The sequence below is a fragment of the Muntiacus reevesi genome, chromosome 9 (genome assembly GCF_963930625.1).
Source record: "Muntiacus reevesi chromosome 9, mMunRee1.1, whole genome shotgun sequence".
Taxonomy (NCBI): Eukaryota; Metazoa; Chordata; class Mammalia; order Artiodactyla; family Cervidae; genus Muntiacus; species Muntiacus reevesi.
The window spans coordinates 77,532,929-77,552,493 of record NC_089257.1 but is presented as its reverse complement, the minus strand read 5'-3'; positions in this window follow the sequence as shown (position 1 = coordinate 77,552,493).

Genomic DNA, 19,565 nt, shown 5'->3' with positions numbered 1-19,565 from the left:
AGTAAGCGTCTTTTATTTATTTATTTTTATTTTTTTTATTTTTTTTATTTTTTTATTTTTTAAGAGTAAGCGTCTTTTAATGTCCATGGTCCTTACTCCCTGCCAAAGCCAGAGTAACTCTTTCTTTAACTTCACCTGTGAACCTGGTGTAGTTCTTGGAGGCCAAGCCCAGGAAAATGTGGGGGATATTTGCTATGAATAAAGACAACTAATAAAATTTCCTGGAAAAAAAAAATCCTACCAGAAGCTGAATAAATCTCTATGAAAGCGCCTATTTCCAAAAGAAGAATCTGAGAGGATTTTGAAAAAATTTTCTATTGAAAAGGGTCTGGAAATGAGACAGATAATGGTAAATTAGATGTGATAAGCTACTTCAGTGACTATAATTTAGTTCTCCTTAAATACCGAGTTGCATTCTAAATTAGATAACTTAATGAAGCCTTATTCTGCTATCAACACTTATGTTTATATTTTATATATTTTAATTTAAATTTTATTTTAAATGTATTTTTAATTTCTTTATTTAAACAAAATCTTGAATATTTTATTTTGTATTGGGGTATAACATTACTATTTTTAAATTTTCATAAAATATGTTGAAATATTTATTTACTTTTAATTGATGATCAGTTTACAATATTCATACATCAGTATGAAACAACCACAGGTATACATACGTCCCCTCCCTCCTGAATCTCCCTCCCATCTCCCGTCCATTCCCACCCCTCCAGGTTATTACAGGGCCTCGTTTGAATTCCCTGCGTCATTCAGCAAATTCCCATTGGCTATCTATTTACATACGTTAGTCTGGGAAAGAATCTGCTTGCAATGCAGGAGACCCCATTGGATTCCTGGGTTGAGAAGATTCACTGGAGAAAGGATAGGCTACCCACTCCAGTATTCTTGGACTTCCCTTGTGGTTCAGACGATAAAGAATCCTCTTTCAGTGCAGGAGAACTGGGTTAGATCTCTGGGTTAGGAAGATCCATTGGAGGAGGGCATGGCAACCCACCGTAGTATTCCTGCCTGGAGAATCCCATGGACAGAGGAGCCTGGTGGGCTCCATTCCATGGGGTCGCAGAGTTGGACACGACTGAGCAACTAATCACAACACAGTTTATGCATCCATGTTCCTCTCTCCATTTATCTCACCTTCTCCCTCTTCTCCCCCACCATGTTCCCGTAGTCTGTTCTCTATTTTTAATGCAAAGAAATTTCAGCTTTCACGTTTTTTAGAAACCTTAGAGTATGTTCCAGTAATTTTTAATAACGGATCGCCATCTGGTGGTACTAATTTTAAACTGCAGGCAGAAAGATCCTATAGGGTCTTAACAATAATCATTTCCTGTGTGCTTTCTGCATTTTCTTTTACAGACACCGTGCTAAGAACTACTGCTGAAAAAAAACAAAAGCTTTTTGTGCAACTTTAAACTCTAAAAATGAGATATATGAAATTATAATACTATGATAAATGTTACAATAGCTTGTTACTATATACAATGTTACTATAGCTTGTTTTTAGTAGGTTCAATTGATCTTTTTATTAGCACCTACTATGTATCAGACATTTTTCTAGACATTGGAAATGCATCATTAAATAAAACAAGCAAATACCCTGCCTTCATGAAGTTTATGTTCTAGTACAGAAGACGTTACAAAATGAACAAAACCTGTAGTGTGTATTACGGCAGAAGATGCTATAAAGACAAATGAAGTAGGAATAGGGGATAGAATGCTAGAAATAAAAGTGGAAAAATTAAATAAACTGACCAAGAAAGATATGCTGATACTTTGCTAACATCTGAGCAAAGATCTGACAAGCATGAGAAGGTGAACCCTACAGCTATTTGTAAGAAAGAGCAGGGAAGAGCAAGTGCAAAGGCCCTAGAGAAGGCGCTTTGCCCACATAGCTGTTAAAAAGTGAATTAGAAACAAGTATACTATCAAGGGTGAAACAGATCACCAGCCCAGGTTGGATGCATGAGACAAGTGCTCAGGGCTGGTGCACTGGGAAGACCCAGAGGGATGGGATGGGGAGGGAGGTGTGAGGGGGCTCGGGAAGGGGAACACATGTAAATCCATGGCTGATTCATGTCAATGTATGGCAAAAACCACTACAATATAAAATAAATAAATAAAATTCAAATAAGGAGTGAACGAGAGGGGAAAAGAAAGACATTCATAAAGGTGACAAGGAAAACAATGTAAAAAGGAATATCTGCATTCCCTGATTCAGAGCTGTCTCGTTAGTATGTGATGGTAGAATGGGGAAGAATGGGTCAGTTCTGTTTGCAGTGCACACAGCAGTTTACAGACAGGCCACAGGCCTTCCTCTTGGTACCACTCTAAATAGTATGGAGGGACCACTTACAAGTTCAAGGTTGACTACATGACTATAAGACAGGGCTTCCCAGGGGGTGCTAGTGGTGAAGAACCTGCCTGCCAATGCATGAGATGTAAGAGATCCTGGTTCGATCTCTGGGTTGGGAAGATCCCCTGTGGAAGGGAATGACAACCCACTCCAGGAGTCTTCCTTGGAGAATCCCATGGACAAAGGAGCCTGGTGGGCTACAGTCCATGGGACTGCAAAGAGTCAGACACGACTGAAGCAACTTAGCACAATGCACTATAAGGTAGGGATCAAGAGGAAAAGCTAAAGAAACTGATTTATTCCCCTAGAAGGTTTTTTTTAAAATATTACTTAATATTGTTATTAAGTGAAGGATAGGCTCTTCTCAGCCTGTGTTTAATTTGGGGCTTTTTTTTTCTTTTGCCCCTTCTAAAGAGAAAAAAAGAAGTGAACTTGAACTTCAGTTTGCAGAATTAAATATAAACATCCGAATAGAGAGAGAAGATAGAGATTGGCAACAAGCAGATGGAACAAAAGCTGCTCCTTGGGTTTCTCTCTGTTTCAGCTATTAATAGGTACAGTTTCCTATGCCTAGAAATGAAAATGGGGAGACTATTGTGTCACTAGCCAGCCAGAGAGCAGCTCCTTCCACACTAGTCAGCTTCACAGTCTATTCCAGAAACAATGGCTGCAGCTGCTAGCCACAGGGAGCTTTATAATGCGGGGCCTCATTTCCTCGCCTACAAGGCAACGCTGGGCTCCTCCTGCCAGGATAGACTTCTTCCTGCTGTTGCTTCTCAGCTTTGGGCAGCATGACATTGCTTTTCACTCTGCTGCTGCTGAATTTGGAGCTTTCTTCTTCCTGTTTCCTGTGGCTTGCCGGGTCTTCACACACACACCCTTGGATACTCAGGCCATATACAGCACCACAGAGTGGTGTGTGATGAGGTTGCCTAGAGTCCAGCATCTGTCGTGTGTAAAACTGCATGCTGCCTGGAGATGTGAAGGGTATCATGAGGTCGTAAATCTTTCCCAGGATTAACCAAGGAAAACTTGACACAAAAGCTCATCGTGAAAACCAGGAAAGTTGCAATCCAAATTTCATAAAGTCAAAGAGGTATCCTGGACTCTTAAGAAAGAAGTTGGGAGTTGTATTAAACAGGCAATGGTCCCACTTCCACTCTCTTGAGTCATTCTGCATAATAGGGTCACTGAACTGTTCCTTTTTTCTTCAATTTACTTATTTTTCATTGAAGGATAATTGCTGAACAATATTGTATTGGCTCTTGTCATACATCAACGTGAATCAGCCATAGGCATACAAATGTCTTCTCCCTCTTGAAACTCTCTCCCACCTCCCATCCCATCCCACCCTCTAGGTTGTCACAGAGAACCAGACTTAAACTCCTGCATCATACAACAAATTCCTACCGGTTATCTATTTTATATATGGTAATGTATGTGTTTCAATGCTGCTCTCTCTATTTGTCCTATCCTCTCCTTCCCCCATTGTATCCACAAGTCTGTTCGCTATGTCTGAGTCTCCACTGCTGCCCTTCAAATAGGTTCATAAGTACCATTTTTCTAAATTCCATGTATATGCGTTAATATATGATACTTAATTCTTTTTCTGACTCACTTCACTCTGTATAATAAGCTCTAGGTTCATCCGCCTCATTAGAACTGACTCAAATGCATTCCTTCTTATGGCTGAGTAATATCCCACTGCATCTACATGCCACAACTTCCTTATCCATTCACCTGTCGATGGACATCTAGGTTGCTTCCATGTCCTAGCTATTGTAAATAGTGGTGAAAAGAACACTGGTACAGGCATCTTTTTCAATGATGGTTTACGCAGGGTATAGGACCAGTGGTGGGTTTGTTGGGTCATATGGTAGATTTATTCCTAGTTTTTTAAAGAATCTCCATAATGTTCTCCCTTTATAATCTAACAATTTCCCTGTGACAGAAGATAAAAGGAGATCCATGGGATATAATGATCTTTGAAGTTCTACAATTCTTGACATTATTTCCAAGGATCAGGAATGCTTCTTTGGAATACACCCTTGATTAAACACCAGCCTATTTATAATATCTAATTCCCAAATAATTCTAGAAAGTGTAATCTATTGTAACCCCCAAAGGGTTTAATAGAATTTTTTATCATCCCCCAAAGAGTTTCCTAAGTTTTACCTCTCTCCATTTCTGCAACCATTCCCCTAGTCCATTCCCCTGGTTCTTCACATTATATAGATCAAGATTTTGAAAATCTCTCTTGTCCAGAGTCCATGCTAGTATTTCCCCAAGTATTATCAGATTTCATCTTTAAAACAACTGTGCTTTAAAAAATAGCATGTATATTATTATTACCCTTTTTTTACAGAGCCCTTCACATTGGTTAAATGATTTCCCCCAAAGGACCACAAGTACCAGGACATGTGTCTTTCCAGGAAAAAAAAACACTTTTCTCACCTATGAATCTATCCAAATACTTTTTGAACAACTTTAAATATTCTGCATGTATCATCTGTGTGATAGTAAGTTTCTAATGTTTTCCCCTTTTTGTAAAAAGGTTCATTTTTACCTTCAATTATAGCTTCCACATTTAATGTTCTATTGTTCTATCAAAATTCTCATTTAAATCTATGTCAGTCCTTTCTAATGTTGTCAAAGTCACAAATGCCAGTATCTCAGGTCTTTAATTGCTGGGAGACACTATTCTTTTCACCTGGTATGTTCAGACCTGGGTGAGTAAGAATCTGGAAAGAATAACTCTCTTCTAGAATGCAGCAAAGAGAACTGAGCACAATATTCAGTAAAAAAAGGATACCATTTTGCTAATGATATTAAAAACCATAGGCTAGTCCATTCAGGGAGGATTGTGATTTTAATTGATTTGAGGCTTAATCATTATTCACACTACGGCCTTATCGTTTCTAAGGGGTTTTTTTTTTTGCATTTTTTAATTCATCTTGCATAACTGATCAAATGGTTTAATAGAGTTATTTATTATCTCCCATTGTTAGTCAGAAAACTAATTTAAAAGCATAAAAGTAAAAAGCAAAATAACATGTTTTTTAAAATATGTCATTTATCTGACTGCTACAATAAGACTTTGATACAGAATTCCTTTAGTGATAACCATAAGGCTCCAGTTATTATTAAAATATTTTCCTTCAGTTTTCCAAAATATTCTAAATGTAGCCAAAACTAAAAAATGGACTATTCCATTTAATCCAGGGTCATATGTAGCAAATTAAATGTAATCTATAATCAAGTCTTTATAAAAATTTAATAATATGACTTTTTAAGAGAAAAACTAATTGTGAACGAGTAAAAACTTTTGAGAAAGACATTGACAGTTATCAAGACAAACAAATTGAACTCAAAGTTATAGAAACAAACACAACTGATTTGGATTAATCCCTTCTTTTAATAAGGGATGAAAATGAGAACCTGAATCATTCAAATGACTTGCTCAAGGTCAAGAGCTGGTCTGTGGTTGAGTGCAGGTTAGAACAAGTTACCTAATGGAAAGTCTAATGGTGAGTCAGTCTCAGGCTGTCTTTTACTCATTTATTTATGAATTTATTCACCTAATATTCATTAAGCAACCAATATCTGACAGATCCTTGCCTAGGCACCAAAGTTGCTGCAATAATAAATAAAGAGGCACAGAACTGCCTTCAAATAATTTTTTAATTTAGTAAGAAGACATCAAAAATTCATAATATATTTTTAACTAAAAATGTCTTTCAAAGGGTACATACAATGTGTCATGAGAGGGACTATTGCAACAATCTGGGAAGGCATCCCTGAAGAGTTGACATTAGGAGAATGATAAAAATATCGAGGATAAAATGGGGGAGGGAAGGTGGAAGAAGGAGGTCAGGAAGAGAAGAAATCCAGATTCACAGGAATGAGACAGAATAGTTTTTCTCAAGAGCCTGGGCTGGTAAAAGACTTGGTAAAAGCAGAGAAAGGCTGAAACCCTGTGAGCAAGAGGAAATGCAAGCAATAAGACTAATTCTAAATTCTATTTTTTTTTTAAACTGTAGTAAGAACATTTAAATTGAGATCTCATTTAAAATGAGATCCATCCTCAACAAATTTTTAAGTATACCATACAGAATTGCTAACCTAGGCACTACATTCTCCAGCAGATCTATAGAATTTATTCATCTTGCATAACTGAAACTTCACACCTGTTGAGCAGCAATTCGCAATTTCCCCCTCTCTCCAGCCTCTGGCATCCACCATTCTAGTTTCAGCTTCTCTGAGTTTGACTGTTTTATATAGATATACATAAAATTGGAGTTATAAAATACTTATCCTTTTGACTTACTCTGCTTAACGTAATGTTCCCAAGATGCATCCATGTTGTCACATATTGTAGGGTTTCCTTCTTTTCTAAGGCTGAATAATAGGTCATTGTGGGGTTCCCAGGTGTCGATAGTGGTAAAGAATCCACCTGTCAATGCAGGTGGACATAAGAGATGCAGGTTAGATCCCTGGGTAGGGAAGATTCCCTGGAGACGGAAATGGCAACCCACTCCAGGATTCTTGCTGGAGAATGCCATGGACAGAAGAGCCTGGTTAACCCCAGACTATGGGGTTGCAAACAATTGGACATGATTGACAGACTCCGCACTAGCAAACTGCAGTCCATAGGATTGCACAGTCAGACACAACTGAAGTGACTGAACATGAACAAAAGCCAATTGAGGGGTTTCCTCAATGGCTCAGTGGAAAAGACTCCATCTGCCAGTGCAAGAAATGCAGGAGACTCGGATTTGCTGCCTGGGTCAGGAAGATTCCCCTGGAGAACACACTCCAGTATTCTTGCCTAGGAAATCCCGTGCACAGAGGAGCCTGGCAGGCTATGGGGTCCCAAAAGAGTCGGACACAACTGAGCAACTGAACAACAATAACCCAATGTATGTGTAAAGCATATTTTCTGTATCCATTCTTGCATTGGTAGACCTTTATGTTATTTCACATCAGGGCTATTGTGAATGATGCCGCAATAAACGTGGGGGTTTAAATATCTATTTGGGCTCTTGATTTCAATTCTTTTAGATCTATACTAGGAAGTGGGTTTGCTGGTTCATATGGTAGTTCTAGTTCTAATTCTTTGAGGAATCTCCACAATGTTTTTCATAACAGCTGCACCACTATACATTTCCATCAACAGTTTACAAGCATTCATATTTCTCCTCATCTTTACCAACGCTTGCTATCATTTTTTTCAAATGATGGTTATCTTAACAGGTGCAGGCTAATGTCTTACTTTGGTATTGATTTACATTCCCCTGATTATTTTGTGGTGCTAAATATCTTTTCATATACTCATTGACCATTTGTATGTCTTCTTTGGATAAATATCCATTTAAGTTCTTTTTTTTTCATTTTTCATCACACTATTTTTTGAGTTACAGGAGTTTCTTAAATATTTTGGACATTAACTCATTATAATATATAATTTCCAAATATTTCCTCCCATTTTGTAAGCTGCTGGTTTATTCTGTTAATTTTTTGCTTTACCATACAAAATCTTTTCTAGGTTAATGTAGTCTCATTTGTCTATTTTTGCTTCTGTTGCCTATGCTTTTAGTGTCATAGCCAAAAAAATCACTGCCAAAGTCAATGTTATGAAGTTTTCCCTATGTTTTAAGTTTTTTTCTAGGAGTTTTAAGTCTTTAATACATTTTTAGTTGATTTTTCTTCAGACTGTAAGAAAAGGGTCTGATTTCATTCTTTTGCATATTGCATAGGAACCTGGAATGTTAGGTCCATGAATCAAGGTAAATTGGAAGTGGTCAAACAGATGACAAGAGTGAACATTGACTTTTTAGGAGTCAGTAAACTAAAATGGACTAAAATGGATGAATTTAAGTCAGATGACCTGTTATATCTACTACTGTGGGCAAGAATCCCTTAGAAGAAATAGAATAGCCCACATAGTCAACAAAAGAGTCTGAAATGCAGTGTGTGGGCGCAATCTCAAAATCGACAGAATGCTCTCTATTCATTTCTAAGGCAAACCATTCAGCATCACAGTCATCCAAGTCTATGTTCCAAGCACTAATGCTAAAGAAGCTGAAGTTGAATGGTTCTATGATGACCATTCTAGAACTAACATCCAGAAAAGATATCCTTTTCATCATAGGGGACAGGAATGCAAAAGTAGGAAGTCAAGAAACACCTGGAGTAACAGGCAAATTGGGCCTTGAAGTACAGAATGAAACAGGGCAAAGGGTAATAGAATTTTGCAAAGAGAGTGCACTGATCATAGGAAACATCGTTTTCCAACAACACAAGAGACGACTCTACACATGGACATCACCATATAGTCAAAACTGAAATCAGATTGATTATTTTCTTTGTAGCTGAAGATGGAGTTCCATACAGTCAGCAAAAAGAGACCAGGAGCTGACTGTGGTTCCAATCATGAACTCCTTATTGCCAAATTCAGACTTAAAAAATTGAAAAAGTACAGAAAACCACTAAACCATTCAAGTATGATCTAAATCAAATCCCTTACGATTGTATAGTGGAAGTGAGAAATAGATTCAAGGGACTAGATCTAATAGGCAGAGTTCTTGAAGAACTATGCACAGAGGTTCATGACATTATAGAGGAGGCAGTGATCAAGACGATCCCCAAGAAAAAGAAATGGGAAAAGGCAAAATGTTTGTCTAAGTAAGCCTTACAAATACCTGAGAAAGAAGAGAAGCTAAAGGCAAAGGGGAAAAGGAAAGATATACCCATCTGAATGCAGAGTTCCAAAGAATAGCAAGAACAGATAAGAAAGGCTTTCTCAGTGATCAAAGCAAAGAAATAGAGGAAAACAATATAATGGGAAAGGCTGGAGATTTCTTCAACAAAATTAGAGATTCCAAGGGAATATTTCATGCAAAGATTGTCACAACAAGGGACAGAAATGATTTGGTCCTAACAGACGCAGAAGATATTAAGAAGAGGTGGTGATATACAGAAGAATTATGTAAAAAAGATCTTAATGACCCAGATAAACATGATGGTGTAATCAATCACCTAGAGTCATACATCCTGGAGTCCGAAGTCAAGTGGACCTTAGGATGCATCACTATGAACACTATGAACAAAGCTAGTGGAGGTGATGGAATTCCAGCTGAGCTATTTCTAATCCTAAAAAGTGATGCTGTTCAAGTGTTGCACTCAATATGCCAGCAAATTTTGAAAACTCAGCAGTGGCCACAGGACTGGAAAAGATCAGTTTTCATTCCAATCCCAAAGAAAAGCAATGCCAAAGAATGCTCAAACTACTGAACAATTGCACTCATTTAACACACTAGCAAAACAGTGCTCAAAATTCACCAAGCAAGGCTTCAACTGTATGTGAGAAAAGAGATTCCAGATGTTCAAGTTGGATTTAGAGAAGGCAGAGGAATCAGAGATATAATTTCCAACATCCAATGAATCATAGAAAATGCAAGAGTTCCAGAAAACATCTGCTTCTGCTTTATTGATTACACTGAAGCCTTTGACTGTGTCAGTTCAGTTCAGTCGCTCAGTCATGTCTGACTCTTTGTGACGCCATGAGCCGCAGCACGCCAGGCCTCCCTGTTCATCATCAACTGCCGGAGTCTACCCAAAGCCATGTCCATTGAGTCTGACTCATTGGGAAAGACCCTGATATTGGGAAAGATTGAAGGCAGGAGGAGCAGGGGACAACAGAGGATGAGGTCATTGAATGGCATCACTGACTCAATGGACATGAGTTTGAGTAAGCTCCAGGAGTTGGTGATGGACAGGGAGGCCTGGTGTGCTGCAGTCCGTGGGGTCACAATGAGTCGGACATGACTGAGTGACTGAACTGATGAGTGATGATGATCCAGTTTACCAAACAGTATCTATTGTAGAGATTCTGCTTTCCCTACTGTGTATTCTTTGCACCCTTGTCAAAGATCAGTTGGCCATATATGTGTGGACATTTTTTCAGGAATCTCCTTTCTGTTTCACTGGTATATACATCTGTCTTCATACTATTCTCCTTTAATTACTGTATCTTTAAATATATTTTGAAATCAGGAAGTTTTATGTCTTCAGGGTTTTTCTTATGATTATTTTGATTATTGGTAATTCTTTGTAATTCTATATGAATTTAAGAACTATTTTTAAGAGAAAAGTTCACCTTTTCTCTTACATAGGCAAGAGACCACAGCAATTCCATAATTTGTGAGGAAAGATCAACTATCAGAATCCAAAATATCATGAAGAGTGCAAGATTTATCAAAGAAGCAATACCTTTAACTAGAGGAATGGTTGAAGGGATGGAGACAGGTGAAATGCAAGAAACTATTTGGGATCAAAAGTTGATATTGCTTAATTTTTAATTAGGATACAAGAAGTATTAACATCCCAATTCTAGCTATCAGACTTAACTATTTATTGGAGGTACAGACAATTTTGGAAGTAATATGTTTTGTTTTGCTTTGTGTAAACTGAATTTGAGCTACTTATGAGACATATGTGTGAAAATGTCATATGTATTTATAGATATGCAATTCAAGATAGGTCTGAACTGGAAATGCACATTTAGCATATAGATGGAATTTCAAACTTGGATGTAGAAGATATTTCCAGGGAAGTAAATGTGGTTAATAAAATTGACCCCTGAGAAAGTCCAGAATTTGATATTAAATGAAAAGAAACAGAGTTTAGAGATGACCAGTTAAAGAGATTGGTGGGAAATTAGAAGAGTATGGTATCCTGAAAGTCAGGAGAAATGAGGATTTACAATATTTCAATAGGGAAAACATTAAAATACTTTACCAGTGATGAGTTATTCAAGTGAGATAAGCTCATTAGGATCTTTATCAAACAGCATTTCAGTGGTGTGGTGGGGGCAGTGAGATGGCAAAGGATTTAAAAGTTAGTGAAAGAAAGTTATAGTAACTCTAGAAAAAACTAGCTGTGGCAAAAGGGAAAACATAGGATTGTGACTACAGGAGGATGTAGAGGGCACAGAAAGTTGTTTAAGATTAGAAGTTCTAGAACATCTTTTCTCTCTTCATTTCCTTAGATGATTCAAACTCAAGTCAACATTTTTTACTTCTGTTGTGCCAGCATTTCAGTTCCATTGTCTTTGCTTCTCCTCACTTCTGTGACTAAATGTCACAACTTATGTCTAGTTTTAAATATTGGATACCGTTTTGTTTCCAGGAGTCATACTGGTATCTTACACCATTAGGAGTTATGTTTACTACAAAAGTCTCCATATCAATGAAGACCAGTCTGTATAAAAGATACCTAACACGATGATTTTGGAGATCATGTTTATGCATCCCTACCCTAAGAGAAGCAGAAGATATTAAGAAGAGGTGGCAAGAATACACAGAAGAATGATACAAAAAGGATCTTCATGACCCAGATAACCACGATGGTGTGATCACTCACCTACAGCCAGACATCAAGGAATATGAAGTCAAGTGGGCCTTAGGAAGCATCACTACAAAGTTAGTGGAGGTGATGGAATTCCAGCTGAGCTATTTCAAATCCTGAAAGATGACGCTGTGAAAGTGCTGCACTCAATATGCCAGCAAATTTGGAAAACTCAGCAGTGGCCACAGGACTGGAAAAGGTGAGTTTTCATTCCAATCCCAAAGAAAGGCAATCCCAAATTATACTCAAACTACCACACAATTGCACTCATCTCACACACTAGCAAAGTAATGCTCAAAATTCTCCAAGCCAGGCTGCAGCAATACATGAACCCTGAAGTTCCAGATGTTCAAGCTGGTTTTAGAAAAGGCAGAGGAACCAGAGATCAAATTGCCAACATCCGTTGGATCATCAAAAAAACAAGAGTTCCAGAAAAACATCTATTTCTGCTTTATTGACTATGCCAAGGCCTTTAACTGTGTGGACCACAACAAACTGTGGAAAATTCTTAAAGAGATGGAAATACCAGGCCACATGACCTGCATCCTGAGAAATGTATATGCAGGTCAAGAAGAAACATTTAGAACTGGACATGGAACAACAGACTGGTTCCAAGTTGGGAAAGGAGTAATCAAGGCTGTATATTATCACCTTGTTTATTTAACTTGTATGCAGAATACATCCTGAGAAATGCTGGGTTTGATGAAGCACAAGCTGGAATCAAGACTGCCGGGAGAAATATCAATAAGCTCAGATATGCAGATGACACCACCTGTACAGCAGAAAGTGAAGAACTAAAGAGCCTCTTGATGAAAGTGAAAGAGGAGAGTGAAAAAGTTGACTTAAAGCTCAACATTCAGAAAACTAGGATCATGGCATCTAGTCCCATCACTTCATGGCAAATAGATGGGGAAAGAGTGGAGACAGTGACAGACTTCCTTTTTTTGGGCTCCAACGTCACTGCAGATGGTGACTGCAGCCATGAAATTAAAAGATGCTTGCTCCTTGGAAGAAAAGTTATGACCAATCTAGATAGCATATTAAAAAGCAGAAGCATTACTTTGCCAACAAAGTTTCATCTAATCAAAGCTATGGTTTTTCCAGTAGTCATGTATGGATGTGAGAGTTGGACTATAAAGAAACCTGTGCACCAAAAAACTGATGCTTTTCAACTGTTGTGTTGGAAAAGACTCTTGACAGTTCCTTGGACAGCAAGGAAATCCTACCAATCCATCCTAAAGGAGATCAGTCTTGAATATTCATTGGAAGTACTGATGCTGAAGTTGAAACTCCAATACTCTGGCCACCTGATGGGAAGAAGTGACTCATTTGAAAAGACTCTGATGCTGGGAAAGGTTGAAGGTGGGAGGAGAAGGGGAGGACAGAGGATGAGATGGTTTGATGGCGTCACCGACTCGATGGACATGAGTAAACTCCAGGAGTTGGTGATGGAGAAGGAGGCCTAGCATGCTGCAGTCCATGGGGTCGCCAAGAGTCGCACACAACTGAGCGACGAATTCAATTGAACTGATCCCTACCCTCTCAAACCACTTCCTTATCTGTTCTCTCTGTTCAAATCTCTCCAGCAAAGTTAGACTCAAGAATCTCCTTCATTAAGTCTCTATTCTATAATCTTTAGAAATCACTGACTAGCTTTATGAACTTGAGACTTCATTCAAGTGTTCTTTTTTTAAATTTTTTTAAAATTGATTTATTTTAGTTTAATTTTGGCTGAATTGCATCATTGTTCCTGCACTCGGGCATTCTCTAGTTTTGGAGACTATGCTGTAAGTGTGTTGCACAGGCTGCTCCATGTGATGGCTTCTCTTGTTACAGAGCGGGGGCCCTAGGTCAGGGGGGTCTCAGTAGGTGCAGCTCATGGACTCTAGAGCGTCAGCTTGGTAGTTGTGGCACACAGGTTTACTTGCTCTGCAACATGTGGGATTTTCTTGGACCAAGTATCTAACTGGAGTCCCCTGCATTGCAAGATGGATTCCCAATCAATGGCCCACCAGGGAAGCCCTGTTCAAGTGTTCTTAAGGGGTTATTATAGCAGTAGTCTACAAAGTGGGGAGACTCTCAGTGGGTGATCTAGTGGATTTAGGTATAAAATTACTAGACTTTCTATGTTATTTGTATTCAAATTAAAATATAAGAAAAGTGAAACCACTAATATTTGATATTAGACATGGTCACTTTTGTTGGATCCACATGTAAGTCATCACTTTACATGCACGTGCACACACACACACACACACACACACAGAAGGGCAATGATAATTTAGGGTAAGAGAAAACAGTTTTAAGTCTGAAGTGTTAAATATCATGTCACCAGAATGTTATTCATTATCTGCTTATGTAAAAATTTCAATTTTCTTCTTCTAATTTAGAGAGATTAATGGACAATAGAAAAAAAAAAAAAAAGTCTGATTTAAAATAGATTTTTTTATTTAATACATTTATTTCAAAAGTTTTTAAAACTGTAGAAATTTACACAAGTCATAGTGTACAGACCTGTTGAATTTTCACTAAAGACACTTAGATCAAGAAATAAAATATTAGTAGTCCCAGAGAAAGCTCCCTCCATACTTCTCTCAATCACTACCTATTCCTTGGAAAAAGTAATACCTAACCTGACTTATTACCATACATATTAGTTTGCTGGTTTTAAGATGTTTAATGAAATATGATCCATGTATTTTTTCAGTACCTGACTTCCTTTGCTGAGGCCTCTATTTGTAATATTCATCCACATTTTACATAGCAGTAGTTCATTGCTTAGTAGTGTTAATTTGTATAGTGTAGCACTATTCATTTTTTTTATTCTACTGTTGATAGAAATCAGATTGTTCTCAATTTTGACTATTATAAATAACACTTCTATGAGCATTTTGTACATCTTTTGGGGCATATGTGCATGGATTTCCATAGGTATAAAGTATAAAGATTCCAGTTGGAATACTGGCTTATTGACTATGTATATGTTCAACAGAAATTAAAAAAGAAATTACCAATAATTGCAGCAATTAATTCACCATCAGTAGTAAGTGTTCTAGTACCTCTACATTCTTGCCAATAATTGGTATTATCAATAATTTTAACTTTAGCCACGTTGGAAAATGTATAGAGGTATCTCACTGCAGTTTTAGTTTTTATTTCCCAGGTGACTAATAAATGGAGCAACTTTATAGATATTTATTAAAGTGTAAGTTAACCCTTACAGAAAAGATAAGTAACTTATAAGTAGCCAACGGAAGTAAACCAAAGATTAAGACTAATATTCATAAAGAATCATTAAAAACTAGGAAAATGACAACTACTAGCAAAGCTCTTCATCAGCTACACTTCAAAGGAGAAACAATGACTAAAAGTTGCAAAAGTAACCAAATAATGGAGGGGGATTTGGGAGAGAATGAATGCATGTCTGTTTACGGCTGAGTTGCTTCACTGTTCACCCGAAACTATCACAACATTGTTAATCAGCTACACCCCAACACAAAATGATTTGGGCGTTAAAAATAAACAAATAAAATAAAAAGTCAATAAATAAGAAGACTATCTAAAATGTGAATTTACTCTTCCTTCTTTAATCATTAATATGAGGGACTTCCCTGGTGGCTCAGTGGTAAAGAATCTATCTGCCAATGAAGGAGATGCAGGTTTGATTCCTGAGTTAGGGAGTTCCTCTGGAGAAGGAAATGGCAACCCACTCCAGTATTCTTGCCTGTCCATGAGAATCGCATGGACAGATGACCCTGGTGGACTACAGTTTGTGGGGTCATAATAGAGTCAGACATGGTTTAGTGACTAAACAACAACAACAACAAATTTTAATTATGAATCACCTTTAGTGTATAGTATGCCATTAGATATTAATAAACTCTTATAAATCATAAATGGGGTCAAAAAGAGTCAGATATGACTGAGCAACTGAACTGACTGATAGTACATACATAAATATATGTATATGAAATGTAGACCCACTTCTATCTTTGCAGTTAGAAGTAACATTCAAAAGCTGTTTAAACATCTTTGTACTATGGTTCTGTTGGACACCATAGGAAATAGAAGGGGTTATCTCTGCTATCAAAATTTTTTTGATTTAAGACACAATATTGTCTTATTCCGCTTTTCAATATTTCTTGCTTTCAGGCTCCTCAGTGTGATGCTCACCCCTCGATGACCATCACTCTTGTTAGAAGATTCTACCACCAACCGTCTATCAAGGCTAGCAACCACCTGTAGCTGTCTCTTTCCAGAGGCTACACTGGTCTGACTGGACTTCATCCCCAAACTTGCCAATGACTTTGCTCTCAACTTCTCTCTGTCTCACGTGGACATGCCAAGTTTTCAGGGTTGCAGTTCACCTAGTCTAACATATGAGAGCGTTCCTCAAGAGCCTGGTCCAACACCCAAAGCTAGCTTACATTTATAAAATATTGTGAAAATAGTCTATTGACTGGAAGATGATAAAGAGCATCTTCATTATAGATATTTAATTCCACAAAAGTAAGTGCTAAAATGTGGAACTGAATTAGATTAGTCTTTTATTGATTCTTCTTTTCAGTTGATTGATTTACATTCTTAACTCATCAAATGTTATAGCTCAAAACATTAACTTTTAAATAGGTCAAACTAAAATGCATATTTTAAAACTCAAAATATGCTTGTCAAGTTCCTATGTGGTTGTTAAATATTCCATTTTTTTCTATTGATGCTATTGTTTAGTTTTAAACACATTGGATGGTAAAACTTTTATAATAACATGTGCTTTGTTTTGTTTTGTTTTTTGTTTGTAAAACATAGCATAATTTTATCACTCAGTTACTCACATTTTCTTTAAGTGACAATGTTTGAGCCCATCTTACAAACCATATAGATACATTTTATTTGTGACTTTGATCCATAATCATGGCAGAATCAGACTTTCTTCCAAAATCGTTGTTTCACTGAAGTAGTTCTGCTTGTGTCAGAAAAGAACTATGATAAATTCTAAATACTTACTCCTGAACATCAGAAAATACACACTCAATCTTTCTTACAGATATATTTTAGAAGTTTTACTGAATTTTCTTTGTAAATAAAAGATGAGCATGATATTTTTCTTTTATAAATGTCAGAAATAGGTTACAATTTTTAAATGCATTTATAATACCCTTTATCACACACCAAAATACTGATATGTCCAGAGTTTGACTCCCTCCCTAGTTCATTATCCACAAAAGACAGGACTGTTGAATTATGTTCCCTTTTTAAGCCATAAACTCATAGTTTTCAATTTGGGCACAATTAGGAATGTTATAAAAGATTTTTATGATCTTTCTCCCCAGTCTCAAAGCCAATTATCATGTTCTTTGTGTATGCAGCAAATTGCTCAAGTATTAGTCATTTCCCTTGTTATTTTTTTCTTGCTCATATTGTATTGTAATAAATTGTGGCTGCCCTTGCTCTTACAGTATTTACATTTGTTTTCCATAATGCAGTTACAAATAGTCAAACGAGCTGTTTAATTGTGTGGCAGTATGAGGATGGAGTATTATTTTGAAAGAGGGTGGATCCTGTATCTGATATCAAATGAGTTCATGGTCAGGTCTGAATGAAGCAAAAAGTTCTTTGGGGGCAACAATTTGAGACACAGAGAGAAAGTTGCTAAATCAGATTTTAGATAGCCTTAAATGCCAAAGACATACAAATATCAGAGGACTTGGGGTTACTGAAGGTGTCCCATAGTTACAGCCTGGGTAAACTTGTGCAACATTGGGAGGCATAGAGTTCAATTATGGATCTGTTTTAATTGTGTGAGCTTGAAATATTAGTACCTAAATGTGGGTGCCAGTAGTCAAAAGAGAAAGGAAGTGATAGATGTGAAAAATATGTTAAAGAATTTGACCACTGGTTTCACTGAGGCAGTGGCTAAACTTGGCCCCCAGTTGTGGGTGCAGGGTCTGAAAAGTGATGAAATTAATATTTTTCAACTATTTTCTATTGGAGTATAAGCAATTAACAATGTTGTGATGGTTTCAAGAGGACAGCAAAGGCACTCAGTCATGCATATACATGTATCCAATCTCCCCCAGACTCTCCTCCCATCCAGACTGCCAAATGACATTGAGCAGAGCTCCTGGTCCTATGCAATAAGTCCTTTCTAGGCTATCTATTTTAAATATAGCAGAATGTACATTTCAACCCCAACTATCCCTCCCCCCTCACCTTTCTCCCCAGCAATCATATTATTAACTAAAACGGAAGTCAGAAGTGAGAAGCATTTAAGGGGAGGGAAGGATAAACTTGCTTTAAAAGTGTTATGTTTGCAGTCACAATAAGACATCCAAGCAGGGATACCATCACTTATGGGAGCTGGAGAGGACAGAAATCATGATAACAACTGAGAAAATATCTCCTTCCATCTTGATTTTAAGCATACAAGGGAAAACCCTATAAAATAAGCAAATGTATTCTTCAACAGATACCTCTCTTCAAACCCTTCAGTGAATACCTGAATTAAGATAACTCTGTTCTCTAAGTCATTTATTCCTTGGTTCAAAAGGCATTTATTGACCACATGTTATACACCAGGAACGAAACTAGTGAAAAAGAAACATATTTAAGGCATATTTCAGACATAGAACCAAAAGAAATTTGTTATAGATTAGATTGCAGGAAAGATTTTCCAAAAAATTTCAGGATTAAAATATGGATTAAAAATTATTTTAGTAAGTCACAGCGTAGACAAATTAGCACTTGAGACTTGAGTCCTCAGGGATAAAATGTCCAGAACTGTTCCTCTAATACCGTGATACTTTTAGGGGAGCTGCCTGGCAGTATTATGCTTATTCTAGAGATGAGAGAAAGTCATCATATCAAAATAAAATGGCTCCATTCCAAGTCACTCACTCATTTATCCATTCAACAAATATTTACTTCATGACCATTTGTTCCAGGCACTGTGCTCAGTACTGAATGTGGAATGATAGATCAAGAGGTGAGGTCTTGGGAATTTCTGGTGGTCCAATGGTTAAGGCTCAGTGCTTTTACTGCTGTGGGCTCGGGTTCAATCCCTGGTGAGGGAAATAAGATCCTTCAAATTGCATGATGCTGGTGAGCTCCCTCCTTAATGTTGTTTACAATAAAGTATTTTCATCTACAATAGATCGAGTTCTCAAGAGTACTTTCAGATCCAGATAGTCACTCAACTTGCTGCTTATTCCTTTTGACTACCTGTTTTCAGCCCCATTACTCTAACCATTATTTAGATATTTACAGATATGCCTGTATCCTGACACTGGGGAAGACTGAAGGCAAAGGAGAAGAGGGCACCGAAGATGAGATGCTTGGATAGCATCACTGATACAGTGGACATGAACTTGGGTGAACTCCGGGAGATGGAGATGGTGAGGAACAGGGATGTCTGGCGTGCTGCAGTCCACGGGGTCACAAAGAGACAGACACAGTTTAGCGACTGAGCAACAACAGTAACATAAATGCCAACATCCTGTCAGTTAATAATTAAGTCCTTCTGAGGCTGGGAATTTAAAATACACACTTAATACACTTGAGGTGGATGAGTGTACTCTGATCAATGTGTTTCTTAGACACAGAAAAACATTGTAGGTTTTCTTCTTTTAAATTTTTAAATTGGAACGTAATTGCTTTACATTGTTGGGCTGTTTTCCGCCGTACAACACAAGTCAGTCGTAACTATATATGCCTGCGTGCATGCTCAGGTGCATCAGCCGTGTCCAACTCTTTGTGACCCTGTGGAAGTTCACCAGGCTCCTCTGTCCAT